The following is a 25,583-nucleotide window of genomic DNA, read 5'->3' on the forward strand; positions in this document are numbered from 1 at the left end:
AAAGATATATATTCTTTGTCTTTCTCTTGTCTGGTCAGTACTAACAATAAACAGAACTACTTTTTCTTTTCTTTTTTTTTTAAAACATGTGACCATGCTGGACTGGCTTGTGTTGTTGGTGAAGGGGTCATGGAGCTAATAGTGTGAAGACACTTGGGGCCTGAGTTTGGGAAGAATACCCTCCCCTCCACATACATGCCTACTCCCGGCCCCCAAATCACCAACTATGCGAGAGCAGCTGGGACAGTGACTTGAGCGCCAGGGGTGGGACACATGAAACTCTGGGGCAGCAGGAGAGACCGTGTGTGTGCTAGGAGGGCCCAGAGGCCGCACAAATGACTCCAGTATAAGTCTCTGTATCTTCCACATAGGTCTGTATAAACATATAGAGAAGATGTTCGCCTTTTCCCCTTCTCTCTCTTCTGCTCTATGCTGCTTGCCACAGTTCCCACTCCTTTTTCCACATGAGGGTGAAGGGAAGGGTTATGATGAGCAAGTCATCACTGAATTGCAATCAGACCCACATCCAGCAGCTTCTGGATCTTCTGCACTATTACAGGATTCTTCATGTGTCCGCTGAGTGCTTGGGGGTCCTTCTGCATCTGTTGCAGGATGAGCCACATGGCCAGGTCACTCATCTGCTGCACCTTGGCCATGGCCCATCGCTTCACATCTTCAGGGCTGTCATGTTGGTTGTACAGGACCATCATGTAGCCATGGTGAACATCTGCTACCTCCTTCCAATGGAGTCCAGGTCTAGTGCCTTCTGGCAGACATCCATGGATTTTGTATGGTCCTTCATTGCTTCTCAGGGCAGCTGCTTTCCGTGTATAACCCTTGGTGAGGGTCAGTTCTAGCTGGATACACTCCTCACAGTCCTTGAGTGGCAGCTGAAACTCCAGGACTTTGATGAAGCAGGTAGCTCGACTGCTGTACAATTTGGTATCTCTTGGGTTCCTGTTTGATGGCTTCTGTATAGTGCTTCCTGGCCTGGGGATATTTCCAAAGCCAGGCCAGGGTTTATGTGGTCTAGCCACTCTTGCTCCTTCAGGATTTTCTCTGCCTGTTGGCATTTCTTGAGCACATCTGGGGTTCAGTGCTCTGCCAGAGATTTGTAGAAATGGATGGCATCCTTGTACTTTCCTTCTTTGAAATAGGCTCTGTCAATTTGACATAAGCTTTGGCAATCTGTCGAGGATAGTCTTCTTGTCTAGCCTCTCTTCAATGGCCTTCTCACAAAGCTCCTGTCATTCACTCTCGTCGCCCTTTGTGAAATACATGGCTGCTTGATTGGTCATGCGAGTCATGTTGGTGGGGCCTGGCCGTTGCTTCTGTCATACTGCTTCAAGGCTGTGTCAAAGTCTTTTTGCTTACAGGCATCCTTCCCCAACTTTTTCTTTCAGTGCCTGCTTATTATTCCCTGGAATATCTTCTTCCATTGGCTCTGACTTGGTCTCCTTTTAGGGAGAAGGTGGTGGTGGAGGTGTCTCAACTTCTTCCTCCTCATCCGTACTGCCCAGATAGCCTCGAAGGAGACACTGAGGGTAGTCACGATCTGGGGATGTTGCAGTTTTTGCCCAGGTCAGACGGCCTGTTTGACATTGTTCTATCAGTTCCTGGTAGGTAGGATCCATGAGCAGTGTCCTTGACCTGGGATCACTCTCCAACTTCTGGTGCAGATCGGACATGTTGAAAGCATTCTTGAATTTCATCTCTGCTGACTGAGGCTCGATATTCTGTAAACCCTCTTTGAGCTGAGGATCGTTTGCTTCATGTTTTAAAACCTTGTCATAGGTTCGAGTGGCGGATTTAAATAAGTTTAAGAACTCAAGAGCTGCTGCTTTTTGGAAATAGCCTTTGCCCCAGTCAGGTTTTAAGTCAATGGTTTTGCAACCATCCTCATAAGCCTTCTGGCGGTCTCTGTTCTTGGTGTAGGATGCTGAGCAATTGCTGGAGAGCACATGGGCCTGGGGGTCTGACTTCACTGCCTCAGAGCGGCACTGTAATCCACCATCCATGCTGCCAGCACTCAGGGCCTTATTGCCCTTCATTTTAGCTCAATTGCCTGCTCCATAGCCTGGCGGCAAACACCATTCAATAGACTTGATCTGCTCCCGGTTCGCAGCCTAGAAGTTGTTTTTTTTTTTTTCTTTTTACATCTTTATTGGAGTATAATTGCTTAACAATGGTGTGTTAGTTTCTGCTTTATAACAAAGTGAATCAGTTATACATATACATATGTCCCCACATCTCTTCCCTCTTACTTCTCCCTCCCTCCCACCCTCCCTATCCCATCCCTCCAGGAGGTCACAAAGCACTGAGCTGATCTCCCTGCGCTATGCGGCTGCTTCCCACTAGCTATCTACCTTACATTTGGTAGTGTATATATGTCCATGCCTCACTCTCACTTTGTCACAGCTTACCCTTCCCCCTCCCCATATCCTCAAGTACGTTCTCTAGTAGGTCTGTGTCTTTATTCCTGTCTTACCCCTAGGTTCTTCATGACATTTTTTATTTTCTTAAATTCCATATATATGTGTTAGCATACGGTATTTGTCTTTTTCTTTCTGACTTACTTCACTCTGTATGACAGACTCTAGGTCTATCCACCTCATTACAAATAGCTCAATTTCGTTTCTTCTTATGGCTGAGTAATAGTCCATGGTATATATGTGTCACATCTTCTTTATCTATTCATCTGATGATGGACACTTAGGTTGTTTCCATCTCCGGGCTATTGTAAATAGAGCTGCAATGAACATTTTGGTACATGACTCTTTTTGAATTATGGTTTTCTCAGGGTATATGGTTTTCTCAGGGTATATTGCTGGGTCATATGGTAGTTCTATTTGTAGTTTTTTAAGGAAACTCCATACTGTTCTCCACAGTGGCTGTATCAATTTACATTCCCACCAGCAGTGCAAGAGTGTTCCCTTTTCTCCACACCCTCTCCAGCATTTATTGTTTCTAGATTTTTTGATGATGGCCATTCTGACTGGTGTGAGATGATATCTCATTGTAGTTCTGATTTGCATTTCTTTAATGATGAATGAATTTGAGCATTCTTTCATGTGTTTGTTGGCAGTCTGTATATCTTCTTTGGAGAAATGTCTACTTAGGTCTTCTGCCCATTTTTGGATTGGGTTGTTTGTTTTTTTTGTTATTGAGCTGCATGAGCTGCTTGTAAATTTTGGAGATTAATCCTTTGTCAGTTGCTTCATTTGCAAATATTTTCTCCCATTTTGAGGGTTGTCTTTTTGTCTTGTTTATGGTTTCCTTTGCTGTGCAAAACCTTTGAAGTTTCATTAGGTCCCATTTGTTTACTTTTGTTTTTATTTCCATTTCTCTGGGAGGTGGGTCAGAAAGGATCTTGCTGTGATTTATGTCATAGAGTGTCCTGCCTATGTTTTCCTCTAAGAGTTTGATAGTTCCTGGCCTTATATTTAGGTCTTTAATCCATTTTGAGCTTATTTTTGTGTATGATGTTAGGGGGTGATCTAATCTCATACTTTTACATGTACCTGTCCAGTTTTCCCAGCACCACTTATTGAAGAGGCTGTCCTTTCTCCTGTACATTCCTGCCTCCTTTATCAAAGATAAGGTGACCATATGTGCATGGGTTTATCTCTGGGCTTTCTATCCTGTTCCATTGATCTATCTTTCTGTTTTAGTGCCAGTACCATACTGTCCTGATTACTGTAGCTTTGTAGTAGAGTCTGAAGTCAGGGAACCTGATTCCTCCAGCTCCATTTTTCTTTCTCAAGACTGCTTTGGTTATTCGGGGTCTTTTGTGTTTCCATACAAATTGTGAAATTTTTTTGTTCTAGTTCTGTGAAAAATGCCAGTGGTAGTTTGATAGGGATTGCATTGAATCTGTAGATTGCTTTGGGTAGTAGAGTCATTTTCACAATGTTGATTCTTCCAATCCAAGCATGGTATATCTCTCCATCTATTTGTATCATCTTTAATTTCTTTCATCAGTGTCTGATAATTTTCTGCATACAGGTCTTTTGTCTCCTTATATAGGTTTATTCCTAGATATTTTATTCTTTTTGTTGCAGTGGTAAATGGGAGTGTTTCCTTGATTTCACTTTCAGATATTTCATCATTAGTGTATAGGAATGCCAGAGATTTCTGTGCATTAATTTTGTATCCTGCTACTTTACCAAATTCATTGATTAGCTCTAGCAGTTTTCTGGTAGCATCTTTAGGATTCTCTGTATACTATCATGTCATCTGCAAATAGTGACAGCTTTACTTCTTCTTTTCCGATTTGGATTCCTTTTATTTCCTTTTCTTCTCTGATTGCTGTGGCTAAAACTACCAAAACTATGTTCAATACGAGTGTTGAGAGTGGGCAACCTTGTCTTGTTCCTGATCTTAGTGGAAATGCTTTCAGTTTTTCACCATTGAGGACGATGTTGGCTGTGGGTTTGTCATATATGGTCTTTATTATGTTGAGGAAAGTTCCCTCTATGCCTACTTTCTGGAGGGTTTTTATCATAAATGGTGTTGAATTTTGTCGAAAGCTTTCTCTGCATCTATTGAGATGATCATATGGTTTTTCTCCTTCAATATGTTAATATGGTATATCACATTGATTGTTTTGCGTATATTGAGGAATCCTTGCATTCCTGGAATAAACCCCACTTGATCATGGTGCATGATACTTTTAATGTGCTGTTGGATTCTGTTTGCTAGTATTTTGTTGAGGATTTTTGCATCTATGTTCATCAGTGATATTGGCCTGTAGTTTTCTTTCTTTCTGACATCCTTGTCTGGTTTTGGTATCAAGATGATGGTGGCCTCGTAGAATGAGTTTGGGAGTGTTCCTCCCTCTGCTATATTTTGGAAGAGTTTGAGAAGGATAGGTGTTAGCTCTTCTCTAAATGTGTGATAGAATTCGCCTGTGAAGCCATCTGGTCCTGGGCTTTTGTTTGTTGGAGGAAGATTTTTAATCACAGTTTCAATTTTAGTGCTTGTGATTGGTCTGTTCATATTTTCTATTTCTTCCTGATTCAGTCTTGTCAGGTTGTGCATTTCTAAGAATTTGTCCATTTCTTCCAGGTTGTCCATTTTCTTGGCATAGAGTTGCTTGTAGTAATCTCTCATGATCTTTTGTATTTCTGCAGTGTCAGTTGTTACTTCTCCTTTTTCAATTCTAATTCTATTAATTTGAGTCTTCTCCCTTTTTTTTCTTGATAAGTCTGGCTAATGGTTTATTAATTTTGTTTATCTTCTCAAAGAACCATCTTTTAATTTTATTGATCTTTGTTATCATTTCTTTCATTTCTTTTTTATTTATTTCTGATCTGATTTCTTTCCTTCTGCTAACTTTGGGGTTTTCTTGTTCTTCTTTCTCTAATTGCTTTAGGTGCAAGATTAGGTTGTTTATTTGAGATGTTTCCTGTTTCTTGAGGTAGGATTGTATTGCTATAAACTTCCCTCTTAGAACTGCTTTTGCTGCATCCCATAGATTTTGGGTCATCGTGTCTCCATTGTCATTTGTTTCTAGGTATTTTTTAATTTCCTCTTTGATTTCTTCAGTGATCACTTTGTTATTAATAGTGTATTGTTTAGCCTCCATGTGTTTGTATTTTTTACAGATCTTTTCCTGTAATTGGTATCTAGTCTCATAGCATTGTGGTCAGAAAAGATACTTGAAACAATTTCAATTTTCTTAAATTTACCAAGGCTTGATTTGTGACCCAAGATATGATGTATCCTGGAGAATGTTCCATGAGCACGTGAGAAAAATGTGTATTCTGTTGTTTTGGGATGGAATGTCCTATAAATATCAGTTAAGTCCATCTTGTTTAATATATCACTTAAAGCTTGTGTTTCCTTCTTTATTTTTATTTTGGATGATCTGTCCATTGGTGAAAGTGCAGTGTTAAAGTCCCCTACTATGAATGTGTTACTGTCGATTTCCCCTTTTATGGCTGTTAGTATTTGCCTTATGTATTGAGGTGCTCCTGTGTTGGGTGCATAAATATTACAATTGTTATATCTTCTTCTTGGATCGATCTCTTGATCATTATGTAGTGTCCTGCTTTGTCTCTTCTAATAGTCTTTATTTTAAAGTCTATTTTGTCTGATATGAGAATTGCTACTCCAGCTTTCTTTTGGTTTCCATTTGCATGAAATATCTTTTTCCATCCCCTTACTTTCAGTCTGTATGTGTCTCTAGGTCTGAAGTGGGTCTCTTGTAGACGCCTAGAAGTTTTTAAAAGATAATTCCTCGCCACTCTTGCAAAACAGTTTGGCAGTTTCTTAAACTAAACATGCAACTACCATAATATCCAGCAGTTGTACTCTTGGGTGTTTATCCCAGAAAAATAAAAACTTATCCTCATGTAAAAGTTGTAAACAAATGTCTATAACAGCTTTATTCAGAATAGCCAAAAACTGGAAATAAACATTCTTTAGTGGGTGAATGACTAAAGGAACTGGAATTCATAACCTTGAATACTACTCAGTAATAAAAAGAAATGAATTATTCATACATGCAACGATTTGAATGAATCTCCAGGGAATAGTGATGAGTGAAAAAAACCCAATCCAAAAAGGTTAGATAATATCTGTGTGATTCCAACATACAACATTCTTGAAATGACAAAATTATACAAATTGAGGAGACATTAGTGGTTGCCAGGGGTCAGGGACAGGGCAGGGAGTGGAGTGGGTGGTACAGTGGGGAAGGGAGTGAGTGTGATTATGAAAGGGCAACATAGGGATCCTTGTCATAATGAAAATATTCCGTATCATTGTTTACTCCTCCACTTGCCAATGGACATTTGGATCTTACGTCTCTTAAAGTAATTATAAGAAAAGAAAATGGATATTTATACATTTTTTTTTATAGTTACCCACATATTTACCATTTCTGGTGCTCTTTTTTTCTTTTTTTTGTGGTATGTGGGCCTCTCACTGCTGTGGCCTCTCCCGTTGTGGAGCACAGGCTCCGGACGCGCAGGCTCAGCAGCCATGGCTCACGGGCCCAGCCGCTTCACGGCATGTGGTATCTTCCCGGACTGGGGCACAAACCCATGTCCTCTGCATCGGCAGGCAGACTCTCAACAACTGCACCACCAGAGAAGCCCTCTGGTGCTCTTTGTTTCTTCCTGTGGATTCAAGTCACCATCCTGAGTCATTTCTTAGTAGTCTGAAGGACTTTCTTTAGTAAATATTTGTTAGGCAGGTCTAAGTTCTCTCAAAGTTTGCCGGGTATAGATTTCTTGGTTGATAGTTTTTTCTTCCAGCATTTTAAATATGCTATTCCTCTGTCTTCTGTGCTCCACTGTTAAGGCAATCCTAAGTAAATTTGGCTTCTACCTTCTTTTTGAACTGAAAATCCAGGTCCTTCCTGCCTCATAACCTTGGCCCTTATATTGCCCTTTTTTCTGGACTCCTTGGCCATATGTTTCATTATACAGTAGTCCTGGAAATCCCTGAGCCTTGGTGATTGTACTTTCCTATAATGAATGGACTAATCTGTGGAAGAAAAAGTGAACTTTACTTGTCCATAACAACAATGGTGCTGTGGCTTGTCAGAAAGCTGAAAGTTAAATTTCATGCAAAAAATAATCACTGACTCTTAATATAATCACCTTTCTTTATAGAACTAGCAGTCTTTCTAACAACTTTAAAATTTTTTTGTTTTTAAATATTCTGATAGTGAATCATTAAAGAAACCAGATTTCCAGTTGGGTTTAGTTTTTAAGCTTCTAAGACCACAATCCTCATTTTATTTACCAAGCTATCATATAGAAAAATTAGCCCTGGGGGGTGATTTTGAGCTTTCCTACCCATGTGTGATTCATGCAATCATGGGTCTGACTAACATAGTCCATTTACACATCCAAAGGAAGCAAATTACAATCTTTACAATAAGCATTTTTCCAAAAATTAAAAAGGGAATAAAACAATGCTTTTCATGCTTCTTTGTTAAAAGAAACATTATATTTAACAAAAATTGGATATTATGGGAAGACCTTTTCCTTAATAGCTCAGGAAGAGTGTGTGACTGTCTTAGGAGGCTTACTGCTTCATGTAAGTAAACATGTTAAGAGACACTGCCTGGTATCCGTTAAGATCTAGTTAGGAGACTACAGCCAGACTAGTCACTTAACAGAGAAAATAGGACATAAGTAATTATCAATTAGGTATAAAGTTAATTGGGTGACTGAAAAGGCAAAAAAGAGAAAATGAGGAAGCAGTTACCTCCCTTAGAGCTGGAAGAACAAAGGAAAGATGTTGTACATATTTAAAACTTCTCTCTCTCTCTCTCTCTCTCACACACACACACCCACACACACAGAGCACAATTGGTAGAGCTTAATAGGGAGCCATCTGGCAAAGAGGTCTGCACAGTCCCCACTCCAGTATCACATAAAACAGCTGGAAGGAGAGTCAAAATCTTAGTAACTGGCACATTTCTTTAATCCTAAATAAAATCTTTTTCCTACCTATCCAGTTGCCCCTTTGCCTAAGATTACCAGAATGTTCTGATATGAAATAATCAAATGTTATTTTGGCTTATGTTTTCTGACAATTTTAACAAATGTTGATTCAAAGTTGACTTTTGCTTTTTTATTATTAGGAGGGATAAGTACGAAAGAGGGGAAGGATTACTTTTCATTTCCATAATGGACACAAGTTTTATTGTTGACTGCCTCAAATATGTTGGCAATACATGGAGTATAAATTGTAAATAAATAAAACTCAGTTGTCCCAACTAATAAAAGAGATTCTCAACATTTCCCCAATTGTCTAACTTGGGGATGGGGGGTATGATTTTAATAGCAAATATTTCAAGCTAGATAGCAGACACAGTGGAAGAAAGAGGAGATAATTTGAGCAGACACAGCATTTCTTCAATCTCAACTGCATTTCTTACTCACCTGAGGACCACCAGCCTAAAGGAATGCCTGCCAACTTCAGGATAGAATAGCCACTTGGAAGATACAGAAAATGACAAAGTACATACATATTTAAAGTAAGAAAAAAAAGCTAAGATTTCTTTAAATGAAAATCAAGATGGAAATAATTTTACTCTGAAAACCTTCAGAGAATTAGGAGGAGTCTTTAGTTTTTTCCCTTTAACCGATATTTTTAAAATAGCCTATTTGTCAGTCTAGATTTGAAAGAATCTTTAAAATTGCTGCAAAAAATATATACTGATACATCTTACATGGTAGTACTTAACATGAAACAGAATGCTTTTACTTGCTCTAAGGAAAGCTTGTTACGTAAGTGCATTTAAACATAGAACCCTCCTACCTGACATCAAAAAAAAATCTATAAATTCCTAAGGATCCTGAAACTCTTGAGTTTAAAATTTTGACGGATTAGGGAAATGTAGGTTATACTCCACTTTTCCCCCACAAGAATGGTGGTTTTCAACCTAACATAGTCTTGCAGAAGGGAAGGGTAGAAAGGTATGAGTTATACAGAATTTTTCCTTGGCAACTTTGATATTCTCCTCTCTCACACACCAGGTTTAGAACCTGGTGGAAAAAAGCAAACATGGAGGTAGAGAACTGCAATATCTGAAAATATGTTACCATTTAAAAAAAGATTTTCCATCTGATTATGTTTATGATTATTTCATTGTTTTGCATTCTAAGCTATCTTACATAATGATAAGAAGAGCACTGATAACAGCAAGCATCACCAAAAAAAAAAAATCTTCATTCATAACTGGGGACTAAAATGGCCCATCAAGCCAGGCAGCTCAGTGTAGCTGGAATCTGCCACAAGGAATATAGATCGCACAAAACAGTAGACTAGGAATGAGGACAAAATTTAATTAGGCAAGGACTAGTCTCTGCTGAGACGAAGCCAAAGGACATGGAGAGCAGAACTTGTGGGGCTGCATTCACAGCAAGCACAGGAGGCAGTGGACCTGCCAGCAGCCAAGAACTGCCCCAGGCTGTGGTGCTTCTCTCGGAGAAGCCCTGCGAATAGGCTCTTGTTGCTAATTTTTCTAAAATACAGCCAAAAAAGGCTCATGTTGCCAGGTTACCAGCCCAGCAGAGGGCTTTTTCTTTTCCTTTTTTTGTTTCTGCAATTTCGAATGCCCTTGACTTGGAAAAACAGTTTATGAACCAACCCAGTTTCCACATTATCTTAACATCGTCACCCCATATATCTCCTGTATTAACTTATCTATGTTAGAAAAACTTTATTATAATGGATGGACCTAGAGATTATCACAGTAAAGTAAGCCAGACAGAGAAAGACGAATATTATAGGATATCACTTATATGTGGAATCTAAAAAAAATAATACAACTGAATTTACAAAACAGAAACACTCTCACAGATATAGGAAAAAAACATATGGTTACCAAAGGGGAAAGGGGTTGGGTTAGGAGTATGGGATTAACAGGTACACACCACTATATATATGGTAGATAAACAATAAGGATTTACTGTATAGCACAGGGAACTATATTCAATATCTTGTAATAACTTAGAAAAGAATCTGGGACTTCCCTGGTGGCACAGTGGTTAAGAATCCGTCTGCCAATGCAGGGAACACGGGTTCAACCCCTGGTCCAGGAAGATCCCACATGCTGCGAAGCACCTAAGCCCGTGGACCACAACTACCGAGCCTGTGCTCTAGAGCCCGTGCTCTGCAACAAGAGAAGCCACTGCAATGAGAAGCCCGCTTACTGCAACGAAGGGTAGCCCTCGCTCACCGCAACTAGAGAAAGCCCGTGCGCAGCAACGAAGACCCAACACAGCCAAAAATAAATAAATAATTTTTTTAAAAAAAGAAAAGAATCTAAATATATATATATATATATACACACACACACAACTGATTCACTTTGCTGTACATCTGAAACTAACACAATATTGTAAATCAACTATGCTTCAGTTAAAAAGAAAAGAAAAAGAAAACTTTGTTATAGAACAGACTATCAGAATATCTGTTGATATTTGAGGTATCAAATTTTTAAGGGAAAACTTTTCACAAATATATAAAAAGGATGTAGAACTATATTTAACCCTTGGCGTTTTCAGAATATTTGTAGTGTCCTCTGCCCTCATTTTCACAAAAGTCCACATCGTGTGTTGATTTAAATGAAGATAATTCCATTGTATTCTATAAAGTTGTTGTGAGGATTAAATGATATAAAGTAGAGCACTGAGCAAGACTTTAAGTGTCAGAGGTGAAAGTCTGCAGGTCAGTCTTCTGTTAGAGAGGGAAGAACCCACTGATGGTTCAGTAATCCAATTAATGAGTGGCTCCATTTTAAAGATTCTTTGAGGCTTCCTGCAATATACTAGAATTCCTCCAACTATTCTTCTACGCTTTTGATGAAAGAAAACATTTTACACTCAATCTGAACACTTCAATTGAAGAGAGAGAGCACTTTGGTTAGAATTAGGCTTCTGAGCCAGACTACCTAGATGGGCTCCTTCCCTTTCCTACTGAAGGATCCAGGTGATTTAGTTTTCCCTTCTGCCTCATTTTCTCATTCCTGAAATATTGATAATAATAGTACCTCCTTCACAGGATTGTTGAAAGGATTAAATGAGTTAACATATATCAAGGCTTACAACAGAGGTTGGCTATGTGAGCCAATGTTAGCTATCCTCTAGGGGTAAAGTAAAAAATATCTCCCATATCAACCTGGCTTCTGGAAAATTATTTTTAACTTAGTTCCAGTAACAACAAAGCTAGCCTTAACAGTTTTGTTCACCACCAACAATAAGTAAACTAAGAAAATCATGTTTAAAACCTAGTTTTCTACTTACTTTTTTAAAATATGGCTATTAAAAGAAAAAAAAAAACTATTCCAAGCAACTCTACAAAGCTCAATGGATTATTTATTTTTTCTTTATTTTTTCTTTTTTTTTTTAACATCTTTATTGGGGTATAATTGCTTTACAATGGTGTGTTAGTTTCTGCTTTATAACGAAGTGAATCAGTTATACATATACATATGTTCCCATATGTCTTCCAGCTCAATGAATTATTTACTGAGTCTATAGAATTGGCATTTTAGAACCCGCTTTGAAAACTGATGTCTTTGGCTCACTTTAATCGGCTTTGTTTTGATGGGCAACAATTTCCAAATCTGTTTTCTCTCTGTCAATGGCAAATATGTTGGTGATGCAGATGGCCACACTGTAGTATTGTCAGAAACCTTGGCTGAAAGATGCTGTGGAAATACAAAAAAAGAAAACAATTTTGCCCCATTTTTCCAAAAATATCTTCATGATATGTTGACGATTATTAAGGTTATTTCAAATAGAGTGGCAATTATAGCTGCCACATTTGACTTTGATAATCAGTAATTTATATCACAAAACAATTCTGGCTCATCAGCTTTATGTTTCTTCTCTGTGAATTATTCTTTAAAGTGCTTTATACAGATGATTCAGTGAGCATCACCATGGAACTAGTTCATCTTATAAAGCTTAATTTTAAATGTATATAAAGAATGGGAAGAGCTCATAAATGATGAACATAGGCATTAAAAATCAATTGCTGATAGAACTTGGGCATAAAGTTAATGAGGCAGTTCATGTTTTCTGGTAACTTTTCATCTACTGCATGGGAATTTCCATTAGAAACAGAGTTTAAGGTCCAGTGTGTCACCCATTTATCTTTTCTAGTGACGATTTTTCTTTCTCCAACTTGTTCTCTTGTAATGGTCTTGGGACAAGCTACAGTCACTTCAGGATTATATTGAATAATATTAAAATACAGTTATCAGATCAGTACAGAAGGCATTAGGGATCAAGCAGTAAAGAAGTGATGGAAATAAAAGTGAACATACCTGGAAATAAATGACTTGAAGGAAAACAATCAAAGTCTTCCTTTTTTATCATTTGAGCAACAAAGTTGTCATTTTGTGGTAAATAGATAATGCAACCCTCATTTCTGAAAGAGCATAAAAATAGATTGAATACTTGTAAAAAGCAATATGGTTGGAAGATAAGAGTGCTGTGTAAAGAATCATAGCCAACACGAGTTTCTTCCTGGAAAGTCATTAAAAAAGAATTGATTAGCAAGTTTGATATCCTTTGGCATAAATTAGATTTTATTTTGCACAAATCTTGGCTGGAAATGAATTTGCAAATTATTATGTCTTCTAATAATTATATTGTCCTCCGGTATAAATCACTTCAGAAATGAAAACTACTTTTAACAAGAAATGAATGCATATTCTTGGCAGAATTACATGAAGATCTAAGTAGAAACTGAAATGCATATGCACCGTGGGCCACAAAATGGAAAAATATAGGATGCATAGCATCTCCATAAATGCTTGCTTTGAATATGAGTATCTTTGCACAGGACTGTAGGCTAAGTTTGGTACATTTGTTTTAAAGATCTATTTATTTAACTTGTGGAATCTCAGGAATTTTACTTTTTAAAAGTTGGGTTTGTTGCAAAACGTTTGTCCCTCTGTTTCTTCGGGGCAGTTAAAAACTTAAGATATAGTTAGATAACATGACCAAACCTTGTTTATTAAATGGTAAGAATTGTGTCATGGTTGGATGGATATCCTGGTTGGGATGAGTTTGAACTGTTTTGAATCCTGTTTGGTCACTTACCGCCTGAGCAACCTCAGGCAATCCTCATCTCCAATTTGGGTATACAAAACCCGCCTTGCAGGTTCACTGTGAGGATAAAAAGACAGGATGCATGCAGAGTGCCTTGCTGGTGCTAAGGGTATCTAAAGTATCCAAGAAGTAGCATTTTTATTTATTTATTTATTTATTTTTGCGGTACGCGGGCCTCTAACTGTTATGGCCTCTCCCGTTGCGGAGCACAGGCTCCGGACGCGCAGGCTCAGCGGCCATGGCTCACGGACCTAGCCGCTCCGCGGCATGTGGGATCTTCCCGGACCGGGGCACGAACCCGTGTCCCCTGCATCAGCAGGCGGACTCTCAACCACTGCGCCACCAGGGAAGCCCGAGAAGTAGCATTTTAAAATTTCCAATTATGGGAACTTATTAAGGAGAACTTCTTAGGAGAAAGTAAAGTGATTAAATCAGTTATTCTTTTCAATCATACACCCATGAACTGTCCTCAAGAGTCTTAAAACAGTAAACGTGGGTTTAAATTTACCATTTTACTGTTTTCTGTCTATTCTGCTCATGCTATGTTCTGTTTTTTCCCCTTTCTTGCTTTTCTATGAAGTCATTAATTATTTTAATTCCACTTTTTTCTCTGTTAGTCTGAAAATTTGGCAATTTTTGTTTACCCTAGATAGAAATGGTAAGTTAATTAGTACTTTAACCCTCCACAGGAAAATACAACCAATATGCTATTATTTACATATGCTTTCTATTTTAATACTCTCTATACTTTAAACATCAGGTTATTATTATTACTTTACATAGTCAATGTTCATTTAGATTTACCATGTATTTATGGCTTTCTTTGGAATTCTTTCCTTCCTACATAGCTAACCTTCTAAACCATTAACATTTCCTTCTGCCCAAAGGATATACTTAATTCCTTCCTGAAGGTCTGCTGGTAGTAAATTCTCTAAGTTTTTGCCCAACAATATCTTTATTTCATCTTCATGCCTGAAGGATATTTGTGCTGGATGTAGACTTCTATGTTGGTCATTATTTTCTTTCAGCACATTGATTGCATAATTCTATTGTGCTTTGATTCTATTGTGCCCTTGCTTAAGTAGAGTTGTCAGTATACATTTTGCCTTTTTGAAGATAATCTATCCTTAAAAAAAAAAACTAGTTGCTTTAGATTTTTCTTTTTTTTTCCCTGCAATTTCACTGATATGTCTACATGTAGATTTTTTAAATTTTTATCTTGATCAAAATCCATCATTAAAATAATTCCTTTTCACATCACAGTTAACATTATAAGATCATTCCTACTTGCAAACACCTTACTTGCAAAAAGCTAGTTATAACCATAATTTTCTACAGTCCTAATACCCATTACACTCAAAGAAAACAATAATATCTGGACTTATAAAATAAAGGAAGCTGGAAATCTTTTTATTTATTTTCCACCTTTCCCTGAATAACAAACTGAATAGAACAGTGCTTTTTTTGGCTTTCCATTCCTATAGGTGTGAGGTTAAAAACAAAAGGTAACTGACTGACCAAGGAAGGATTCAAGGAAAGCAATTGAATGGTTTTAATGAAGTTTTTTTTTTTTGACCATCCAAAGCCAATTGGTCCTGAGAAAGGGTGTATGAAAACAAATTATTCTGAAGAACATTGATGTTGAATTTAAAATATTTTTAAATTACCCTGTGACTTTGTCTTTGACCCAGTAGTTACCTAGAAGTATGTTACTTTAAAATATTTGAGGATTTTTGTAGATACCTTTTCATTTTTGATTTTTAATTTATTCCTGTTTTCATAGAAAATGTTTTGTTTGATTGCAGTCATCTGTAACTTAATGAGACTCGTATTTTGGCCCAGCATATGGTCTATCTTGGTGAACCTTCCAGGTGTACTTGAAAAGACTATATACTCTGCAGTTGTTGACTGTAATATTCTAGAAGTATCATTTAGGTCAAGTTGGTTAAAAGCGTCAAATCTTGTATAACCTTACTGATTTTCATCTAGTTATTCTAGCAGTTAATGAAAGAGCAGTGTTTCAGTCTCCAAATATGGTTATAGATTTTGTCTTTTTTCTTTGTTTCCGTCAATCTATGGTTCATGTATTTTGAAGCTCTGTTACTAGGTGCATGCACATTTAAGTCCTTTTGATAGGTAGATTGTTTTTATCATTATGAAATATCTCTTTTTCTGGAAATGCCCTTTGTCTTCAAATCTGCATTGTCTGATATTAATATAGTCATACCAGCTTTCTTACAGTTAATATTTGCATCTTTACCCCATCCGTTTCCTTTAAAACTATCTGTGTCTTTATAATTAACATGTGGTTTTTTGTAAACAGCATATTGTTGGCCTTGGTTTTCATCTAGCCAAGTGGTTCTCAATCAGGGCTGATTTTGTCCCTCAGGGCACATTTGGGAATATCTGGAGACAATTTTGGTTGTCATAACTGAAGGGAAAGGGATGGTGTTACTGGTATCTAGTGGGTAGAGCCCACAGATTCTGTTAAATAGTCTGCAGTGCACCTCTTACAACAATTACGTGGCCTAAAATGTCAGTAGTGCTGAGGCTGAGAAACTCTGATCTAGTTTGAAAAATCTCTGACTTTTAATTGAAGCCATTACTTCATTTATATTCAATATAATTATCAATAAGCTTAATTTTAAATCTGGCATCTCACTATTTGTTTTCTATTTTTCTTAATGGTTCTCTGTTCTTCCTTTCCTACCTTCTTTGGAATTAATCAAATATATACATACATACACATATATATGTATATATATTTAGTATTCTATTTTATCTCCTCTACTGATTTTTTAAAATATGCCTCTTTGTTCTTTTCTTTTCTTTTTTTTTAAGAAGTGAAGCAGTCCTTTTGTTCTTTAAAAAGTCTTCTCCTTGGTGTGTGTGTGTAGTCTTTTATATACATAGTCTAGTCCATTTGGAAAATAATGTTCTAATTTATGCATATATAATATATATGCTATAAATGTGTTATATAATATGTATTGTAAATTAGATATTAAGTATGTAAAATAGAGCATTATTTTTCTTTGTTTTTGTTTTGTTTTGTCTTTGTTTTGTTTTTCACACACACACACTGTATTTTATTTTTACAAGAGATAAATAGACTGACACCAAGCATTGTAAATAGATGACCACAACAAAAGCAACAATGATTGCAATTACCAAACACGAAACACATTCATACTATGTCATAATACTGACATTCAGTCCAGTAATCCTCCACTGTAACAGCTCCTTTACTTTGCAGTGAAAATTGATTTGTATATTTTTTGCCTCTGAGTCCTTGTGGGATATTTTTTTTTATTCAAACAAAGTTACAAAAATTATAATCACCCTCATCAGTTCACTCAGTCCTGTGTAATTAATTTTTTTCATCTTGATCTTTTGTTAGCACTTTTATGAGTTCATCAGTTTTCCATTAGAGTTCTGAAAATGCTTATTCATTCAGTTCAGCAGTATAGTCAGTTACCAAAAACCTGTACTTGTCAGAGACTTTTCCATGAATTCCTTGAAGATGAAACCCTTTTATAGGAAAATATTTGCAAAACCATCACAGTACACACAGAACTGTCTGTAAGTGACAAAAGACTTAAAAATGACCACGGTTAAAGATTTGATGAAAGTTCATAATAATGCAATTGACAAGGAAATCTAGTTATTTCTGAGATATACATTTTAAAGTAATAACTAGAATTATGACTTATAACATTATACCAGAATATATAAGATTTTTAGAAATTTCATGTAATGTCTGAAACATTTATATTAACATATTTCCATACAAATAACCCAAAGAAAGTTTAGTATTAGTTATTTTGTTTGTTTGTTTTTTTATACTGCAGGTACTTACTAGTCATCCATTTTATACACATCAGTGTATACATGTCAATCCCAATTGCCCAATTCAGCACACCACCATGCCCACCACACCGCGGTTTTCCCCGCTTGGTGTCCACACGTCTGTTCTCTACATCTGTGTCTCAACTTCTGCCCTGCAAACTGGCTCATCTGTACCACTTTTCTAGGTTCCACATACATGCGTTAATATACGATATTTGTTTTTCTCTTTCTGACTTACTTCACTCTGTGTGACAGTCTCTAGGTCCGTCCAGGTCTCAACAAATGACTCAATTTCGTTCCTTTTTATGACTGAGTAATATTCCATTGTATATATGTACCACCTCTTCTTTATCCAGTTGTCCATTGATGGGCATTTAGGTTGCTTCCATGACCTGGCTATTGTAAATAGTGCTGCAATGAACATTGGGGTGCATGTGTCTTTTTGGATTATGGTTTTCCCTGGGTATATGCCCAGTAGTGGGATTGCTGGATCATATGGTAATTCTATTTTTAGTTTTTTAAGGAACCTCCATACTGTTCTCCATAGTGGCTGTATCAATCTACATTCCCACCAACAGTGCAAGAGGATTCCCTTTTCTCTGCACCCTCTCAGGCATTTGTTGTTTGTAGATTTTCTGATGATGCCCATTCTAACTGGTGTGAGGTGATACCTCATTGTAGTTTTGATTTGCATTCCTGTAATAATTAGTGATGTTGAGCAGCTTTTCATGTACTTCTTGGCCATCTGTATGGCTTCTTTGGAGAAATGTCTATTTCTGCCCATTTCTGGTTGGGTTATTTGTTTCTTTAATATTGAGCTGCATGAGCTGTTTATGTATTTTGGAGATTAATCCTTTGTCCGTTGATTTGTTTGCAAATATTTTCTCCCATTCTGAGGGTTGTCCTTTTGTCTTGTTTATGGTTTCCTTTGCTGTGCAAAACCTTTGAAGTTTCATTAGGTCCCATTTGTTTATTTTTGTTTTTATTTCCATTACTCTAGGAGGTGGATCAAAAAAGATCTTGCTGTGATTTATGTCAAGGAGTGTTCTTCCTATGTTTTCCTCTAAGAGTTTTACAGTGTCTGGTCTTACATTTACATCTCAAATCCATTTTGAGTTTATTTTTGTTTATGCTGTTAGGGAGTGTTCTAATTTCATTCTTTTACATGTAGCTGTCCAGTTTTCCCAGCACCACTTATTGAAGAGACTGTCTTTTCTCCATTGTATATCTTTGCCTCCATTGTCATAGATTAGTTGACCATAGGTGCGTGGGTTTATCTCTGGGCTTTCTATCTTGTTTCATTGATCTATGTTTCTGTTTTTGTGCCAGTACCATATTGTCTTGATTACTGTAGCTTTAAAGTATAGTCTGAAGTTAGGGAGTCTGATTCCTCCAGCTACGATTTTTTCCCTCAAGACTGCTTTGGCTATTTGGGGTCTTTTGTGTCTCCATACAAATTTTAAGATGATTTGTTCTAGTTCTGTAAAAAAATGCCATTGGTAATTTGATAGGGATTGCATTGAATCTGTAGATTGCTTTGGGTAGCATAGTCATTTTCACAAATTTGATTCCTCCAATACAAGAACATGGTACATCTCTCCATCTGTTGGTATCATCTTTAATTTCTTTCATCAGTGTCTTTTTTTTTTTTTGTGGTAAACGGGCCTGTCACTGTTGTGGCCTCTCCTGTTGCGGAGCACAGGCTCCGGATGTGCAGGCTCAGTGGCCATGGCTCATGGGCCAAGCCGCTCCGTGGCATGTGGGATCGTCCCAGACCGGGACACGAGCCCATGTCCCCTGCATCGGCAGGCGGACTCTCAACTGCTGCGCCACCAGGGAAGCCCTCATCAGTGTCTTATACTTTTCTGCATACAGGTCTTTTTTCTCCCTAGGTAGGTTTATTCCTAGGTATTTTATTCTTTTTGTTGCAATGGTAAATGGGAGTGTTTCCATAATTTCTCTTTCAGATTTTTCATCATTAGTGTATAGGAATGCAAGAGATTTCTGTGCCTTAATTTTGTATCCTGCAACATTACCAAATTCATTGAATAGCTCTAGTACTTTTCTGGTGGCATGTTTAGGATTTTCTATGTATAGTATCATCTCATCTGCAAACAGTGACAGTTTTACTACTTCTTTTCCAGTTTGTATTCCTTTTATTGCTTTTTCTTCTCTGATTGCTGTGGCTAGGACTTCCAAAACTATGTTGAATAATACTGGTGAGAGTGGATATCCTTGTCTCGTTCCTGATCTTAGAAGAAATGCTTTCAGTTTTTCACCATTGAGAATGATATTTGCTGTGGGCTTGTCATATATGGCCTTTATTATGTTGAGGTAGGTTCCCTCTATGCCCACTTTCTGGAGAGTTTTTATCTAAATGGGTGTTGAATTTTGTCAAAAGCTTTTTCTGCATCTATTGAGATGATCATATGGTTTTTCTTCTTCAATTTGTTAATATGGTGTATCACATTGATTTGCGTATATTGAAGAATCCTTGCATCCCTGGGATAAATCCGAATTGATTGTGGTGTATGATCCTTTTAATGTGTTGTTGGGTTCTGTTTGCTAGTATTTTGATGAGGATTTTTGCATCTGTATTCATGAGTGATACTGGTCTGTAATTTTCTTTTTTTGTAGTATCTTTCTCTGGTTTTGGTATCAGGATGATGGTGGCCTCATAGAATGAGTTTGGGAGTGTTCCTTCCTCTGCAATTTTTTGGAAGAGTTTGAGAAGTGTGGGTGTTAGCTCTTCTCTAAATGTTTGATAGAATCCACCTGTGAAGCCATCTGGTCCTGGACTTTTGTTTTTTGGAAGATTTTTAATCACAGTTTCAATTTCATTACTTGTGATTGGTCTGTTCATATCTTCTATTTCTTCCTGGTTCAGTCTTGGAAGGTTATACCTTTCTAAGAATTTGTCCATTTCTTCGAGGTTGTCCATTTTATTGGCATAGTGTTGCTTGTAGTAGTCTCTTAGGACGCTTTGTATTTCTGTGGTGTCTTTTGTAACTTCTCCGTTTTCATTTCTAGTTTTATTGATTTGAGTCCTCTCTCTCTTTTTCTTGATGAGTCTGGCTAATGGTTGATCAATTTTGTTTATCTTCTGAAAGAACCAGCTTTTAATTTTATTGCTCTTTGCTACTGTTTTCTTTGTTTCTATTTCATTTATTTCTGCTCTGATCTTTATGATTTCTTTACTTCTGCTAACTTTGGGTTTTGTTTGTTCTTCTTTTTCTAGTTCCTTTAGGTGTAACATTAGATTGTTTACTTGAGATTTTCTTGTTTCTTGAGGTAGGCTTGTATAGCTATATACTTCTCTCTTAGAACTGCTTTTGCTGCATCTCATAGGTTTTGGATCATCATGTTTTCATTGTCATTTGTCTCTAGGTAGTTTTTGATTTCCTCTTTGATTTCTTCAGTGATCTCTTGGTTATTTAGTAATGTATTGTTTAGCCTTCATGTGTTTGTGTTTTTTACATTTTTGTCCCTGTAGTTGATTCTAATCTTATAGCGTTGTGGTCAGAAAAGATGCTTGATATGATTTCAATTTTCTTAAATTTACTGAGGCTTGATTTGTGACCCAAGATGTGATCTATCCTGGAGAATGTTCCATGCACACTTGAGAAGAAAGTGTAATCTGCTGTTTTTGGATGGAATGTCCTATGAATATCAATTAAATCTATCTGGCCTATTGTGTCATTTAAAGCTTCTGTTTCCTTATTTATTTTCATTTTGGATGATCTGTGCATTGGTGTAAGTGAGGTGTTAAAGTCCCCCACTATTATTGTGTTACTGTTGATTTCCTCTTTTATAGCTGTTATCAGTTGCCTTATGTATTGAGATACTCCTATGTTGGGTGCATATATATTTATAATTGTTATATCTTCTTCTTGGATTGATCCCTTGATCATTATGTAGTGGTCTTCCTTGTTTCTTGCAACATTCTTTACTTTAAAGTCTATTTATATTTGATATGAGTATTGCTACTGCAGCTTTCTTTTGATTTCAATTTGCATGGAATATCATTTTCCATCCCCTCACTTTCAGTCTGTATGTGTCCCTGGGTCTGAAGTGGGTCTCTTATAGACAGCATATATATGGGTCTTGTTTTTGTATCCATTCAGGAAACCTGTGTCTTTTGGTTGGAGCATTTAATCCATTCACGTTTAAGCTAATTATCGATATGTATGTTCCTATGACCATTTTCTTAATTGTTTTGGGTTTGTTTTTATAGGTCCTTTTCTTCTCTGTGTTTCCCACTTAGAGAAGTTCCTTTAGCATTTGTCATAGAGCTGGTTTGGTGGTACTGCATTCTCTTAGCTTTTGCTTGTCTCTAAAGCTTTTGATTTCTCCATGTAATCTGAATGAGATCATTGCTGGGTAGAGTAATCTTGGTTGTAGGTTCTTTCTTTTCATCACTTTAAGTATATCATGCCACTCCCTTCTGGCTTGTAGAGTTTCTGCTGAGAGAGAAATCAGCTGTTAACCTTATGGGAGTTCCCTGTATGTTATTTGTTGTTTTTCCCTTGTTGCTTTTAATAATTTTTCTTTGTCTTTAATTTTTGCCAGTTTGATAACTATGTGTCTCAGCATGTTTCTCCTTGGGTTTATCCTGTATGGGACTTGCTGTGCTTCCTGGACTTGGGTGGCTATTTCCTTTCTCATGTTAGGGAAGTTTTCGACTATAATCTCTTCAAATATTTTCTCTGGTCCTTTCTCTCTCTTCTCCTTCTGGGACCCCTATAATGCAAATGTTGTTGCGTTTAATGTTGTCCCAGAGGTCTCTTAGGCTGTCTTCATTTCTTTTCATTCTTTTTTCTTTAGTCTGTTTGGCAGCAGTGAATTCCACCATTCTGTTTTCCAGGTCACTTATCCGGTCTTCTGCCTCAGTTTTTCTCTTATCGATTCCTTCTAGTGTAGTTTTCATTTCAGTTATTGTGTTGTTCATCTCTGTATGTTTGTTCTTTAATTCTTCTAGGTCTTTGATAAACATTTCTTGCATCTTCTCGATCTTTGCCTCTATTCTTTTTCTGAGGCCCTGGATCATCTTCACTATCATTATTCTGAATTCTTTTTCTGGAAGGTTGCCTATCTCTTCTTCATTTAATTGTTTTTCTGGGGTTTTATCTTTTTCCTTCATCTGGTACATAGCCCTCTGCCTTTTCATCTTGTCTATCTTACTGTGAATGTGTTTTATGTTCCACAGGCTGCAGGATTGTAGTGCTTCTGCTGTCTGCCCTCTGATGGATGAGGCTATCTAAGAGGCTTGATGGGAGAGACTGATGGTGGGTAGAGCTGACTGTTGCTCTGGTGGGCGGAGCTCAGTAAAACTTTAATCCACTTGCCTGCTGATGGATAGGGCTGTGTTCCCTCCCTGTTGGTTGTTTGACCTGAGGCAAGCCAACACTGGAGCCTACCTGGGCTCTTTGTTGGGGCTTATGACAGACTTTGGGAGGGCTCACACCAAGGAGCACTTCCCAGAACTTCTGTTGCCAGTGTCCTTGTCCCAACAGTGAAACAGAGCCACCCCCTGCCTCTGCAGGGGACCCTCAAACACTAGCAGGTAGGTCTGGTTTAGTCTCCCTTGGGGTCACTGCTCCTTCCCCTGGGTCCCGATGCTCACACTACTTTGTGTGTGCCCTCCAATAGTGGAGTCTCTGTTTCCCCCAGTCCTGTCAAAGTCCTGCAATCAATTCCCACTAGGCTTCAAAGTCTGATGCTCTAGGAATTCCTCCTCCCATTGCTGGACCCCCAGGTTGGGAAGCCTGACGTGGGGCTCAGGACCTTCACTGTAGTGGGTGGACTTCTGTGGTATTAGTGTTCGCAAGTCTGTGAGTCACCCACCCACCAGTTATGGGATTTGATTTTACTGTGATTGCACCCCTCCTACCGTCTCATTGTGGCTTCTCCTTTGTCTTTGGATGTGCGGTATCTTTTTTGGTGAGTGTCCAGTAGCTAGTTGTGATTCTGGTGCTCTCGCAAGAGGGGGTGAGAGCACGTCCTTCTACTCCTCCATCTTGGTTCCTCCTCTGCCTCTTTGTTTTAACATTACTGTCCTGTTCATCGAAGTCATGAAGTATGTATGCATATGTATATATGTATACATATACACATATAGTTATACATATATGTGTGTATGGGCACTTAGTAAGGGCACTTAGTTTCCTAACGCTCAAATTGTCCCAGCTCTCTGGAACTAACATATTCCAGGCTCATCAGAAGTAATCAGTTATTTCTCCAAAGAGCCCTGGATCCTTTCAGTGGAGAATAATATTCAGAAGCCATGATCTGGGATCTAGGTGTGTTCATTGCTATGGGGGCACTGGTAATCTCAGACCTTCCTAGTAAACAAAGCTAGGGATTACATGTATAAAAACATAAACACATATCCTTACACATATTTACATCTTATTAATTTCTATATCTAATACTGCCTCTTCGAATCCAACACCTTAGTGACTATTCTAGCTCTCTCCATTTCCATGTTTGCAATTCCCTTCTTCAACAGAAGAATCTGCTCCCATCATCTTAAATATATTTTCATGTTTGATAAATCCGTGCTTATGTAACCAATCTCCCATTATCATCTTTCCCTTGTCCCTGGTGTGGATGTCCTCCTTAGTCTATGCCAGATAGCTCTGCTTTGTGGTTCCTGCCACACTCTGACACCCTATGCTAGGGACTAACCCTCACCCTCAAGTACCATCCAGTGATGTAAAGTTTTCTGACATATTTATTAGTCCTAGAATATCCATTTGGTTTGAAAATTCTTATGTGCTAGTAATCTACAAGTCTATTTTTTGACTGCTTACTCTTGATAATGGGTCCAGTTCCTCCCCTCTTCATGTCTTATAATTTAAAAAAATGTATTCTGTATTATGCATATAAGAACAGTGAAAAGTGTAATTTGTGTCTGTTCAGAAATGGCATGCCTTTCATTCTAGGTGGTTTAGGTGAGGGACTTACCCTTCTGAATCTCCCACAGGTTTACCTGAGCCAGAGCTGGGCAGAAGCTTTAATCAGATTCAGTTCACCCTCAGTTAGCCCAGTCCCTAACTTCCCATGCCTCATCTGCCAAGATACTGAGTGATTTGATCTTTTTAGTGTTTTAACTGGAATAAGTCTGTTTTTACATAGTTCAGATTCATATTTGATTCCAATTAAGTCTGGCAACTAAGTGTGATGTGCAAAGCTGCATGAATTTCTTCGCTTATGAGGCTCTCCTCCACTGCCACTTTCTTGGCAAAATTCCAGGGAAAGGGGGCAGAATTGTTGGGTCAAGTGCTTACTGCCCTTGCAGACCCATCTCACCAGCCCATAATGCTGTCAAAAGTTTGCCTGGTTTCCTCTTTCCTGCAAAATCTCCCAGTCCATGGCAGCTCTGATTCTAACATACTAGCTAGCACTCAAGGCAGGCATTTGCCCCAGGTATAGAAGCTGCTGCAGTCTCTGCTTATTTATGAAGAATTTTTTGCTCTCTGGGATTTATTTCACCTAGATTTGTTTGTATGTACTATTCTGCAGCAGCTCCAATAAAGAGTATGTTTATTTTAACCTGGAATTTTTCTAATGTTTCCACTGGATCAAAGTTCTTTTGTATTTTATATACTAACCAGAAGTAAAAGTCAATTGTTTTTTTTTTTTTTGCGGTACGCGGGCCTCACTGTTGTGGCCTCTCCCGTTGCGGAGCACAGGCTCCGGACGCGCAGGCTCAGCGGCCATGGCTCACGGGCCCAGCCGCTCCATGGCATGTGGGATCTTCCCGGACCGGGGCACGAACCTGTGTCCCCTGCATCGTCAGGCGGACTCTCAACCACTGCGCCACCAGGGAAGCCCTCACCTTTTTTTTTTTAATGAAACTTACTTTGGCTTTGAGTTCAAGATAGTGAACACATGCCTCTATATCTTCTCCTCCAGTTTAAAGGAATAAACAGGTGACTATACCATCAAGATGTAGGGAATGGGGGGATCTATTATCAGACCAGAGATTTCAGCACACATCCAAAGACAAAATGGATAAAAGAGTATGAACTGGGTGGCAGAGAAAAGCAAGCACTAGCCTAGCAGCCTCCCAGAATATGCTTCTGGGGAGGTGTGTCTGAGCAGTCCAGTACAACCCCAGAAAGGCTCTAGCATCAGAGACTG

General features: G+C 38.0%; 1 protein-coding gene and 1 pseudogene across 2 annotated transcripts in view; both read right to left on the minus strand.

The window, feature by feature from the left end:
- Positions 1-374: 374 nt before the first annotated feature.
- On the minus strand, positions 375-2,089 carry LOC307191660 (stress-induced-phosphoprotein 1-like; annotated as a pseudogene). Its single transcript has one exon. The product of its transcript is annotated as a stress-induced-phosphoprotein 1-like (transcript).
- Positions 2,090-23,383: 21,294 nt separating this feature from the next.
- TMEM168 (transmembrane protein 168) overlaps positions 23,384-25,583 on the minus strand; it is a 56,918-nt gene continuing 54,718 nt past the window's right edge. The window contains exon 6 of the transcript XR_013829625.1: positions 23,384-23,494. The gene's annotated coding sequence lies outside the window, so the exon portion shown is untranslated. The remainder of the gene's footprint in view (positions 23,495-25,583) is intronic.

The sequence above is a fragment of the Stenella coeruleoalba genome (assembly GCF_951394435.1).
Source record: "Stenella coeruleoalba genome assembly, chromosome: 9".
Classification (NCBI taxonomy): Eukaryota; Metazoa; Chordata; class Mammalia; order Artiodactyla; family Delphinidae; genus Stenella; species Stenella coeruleoalba.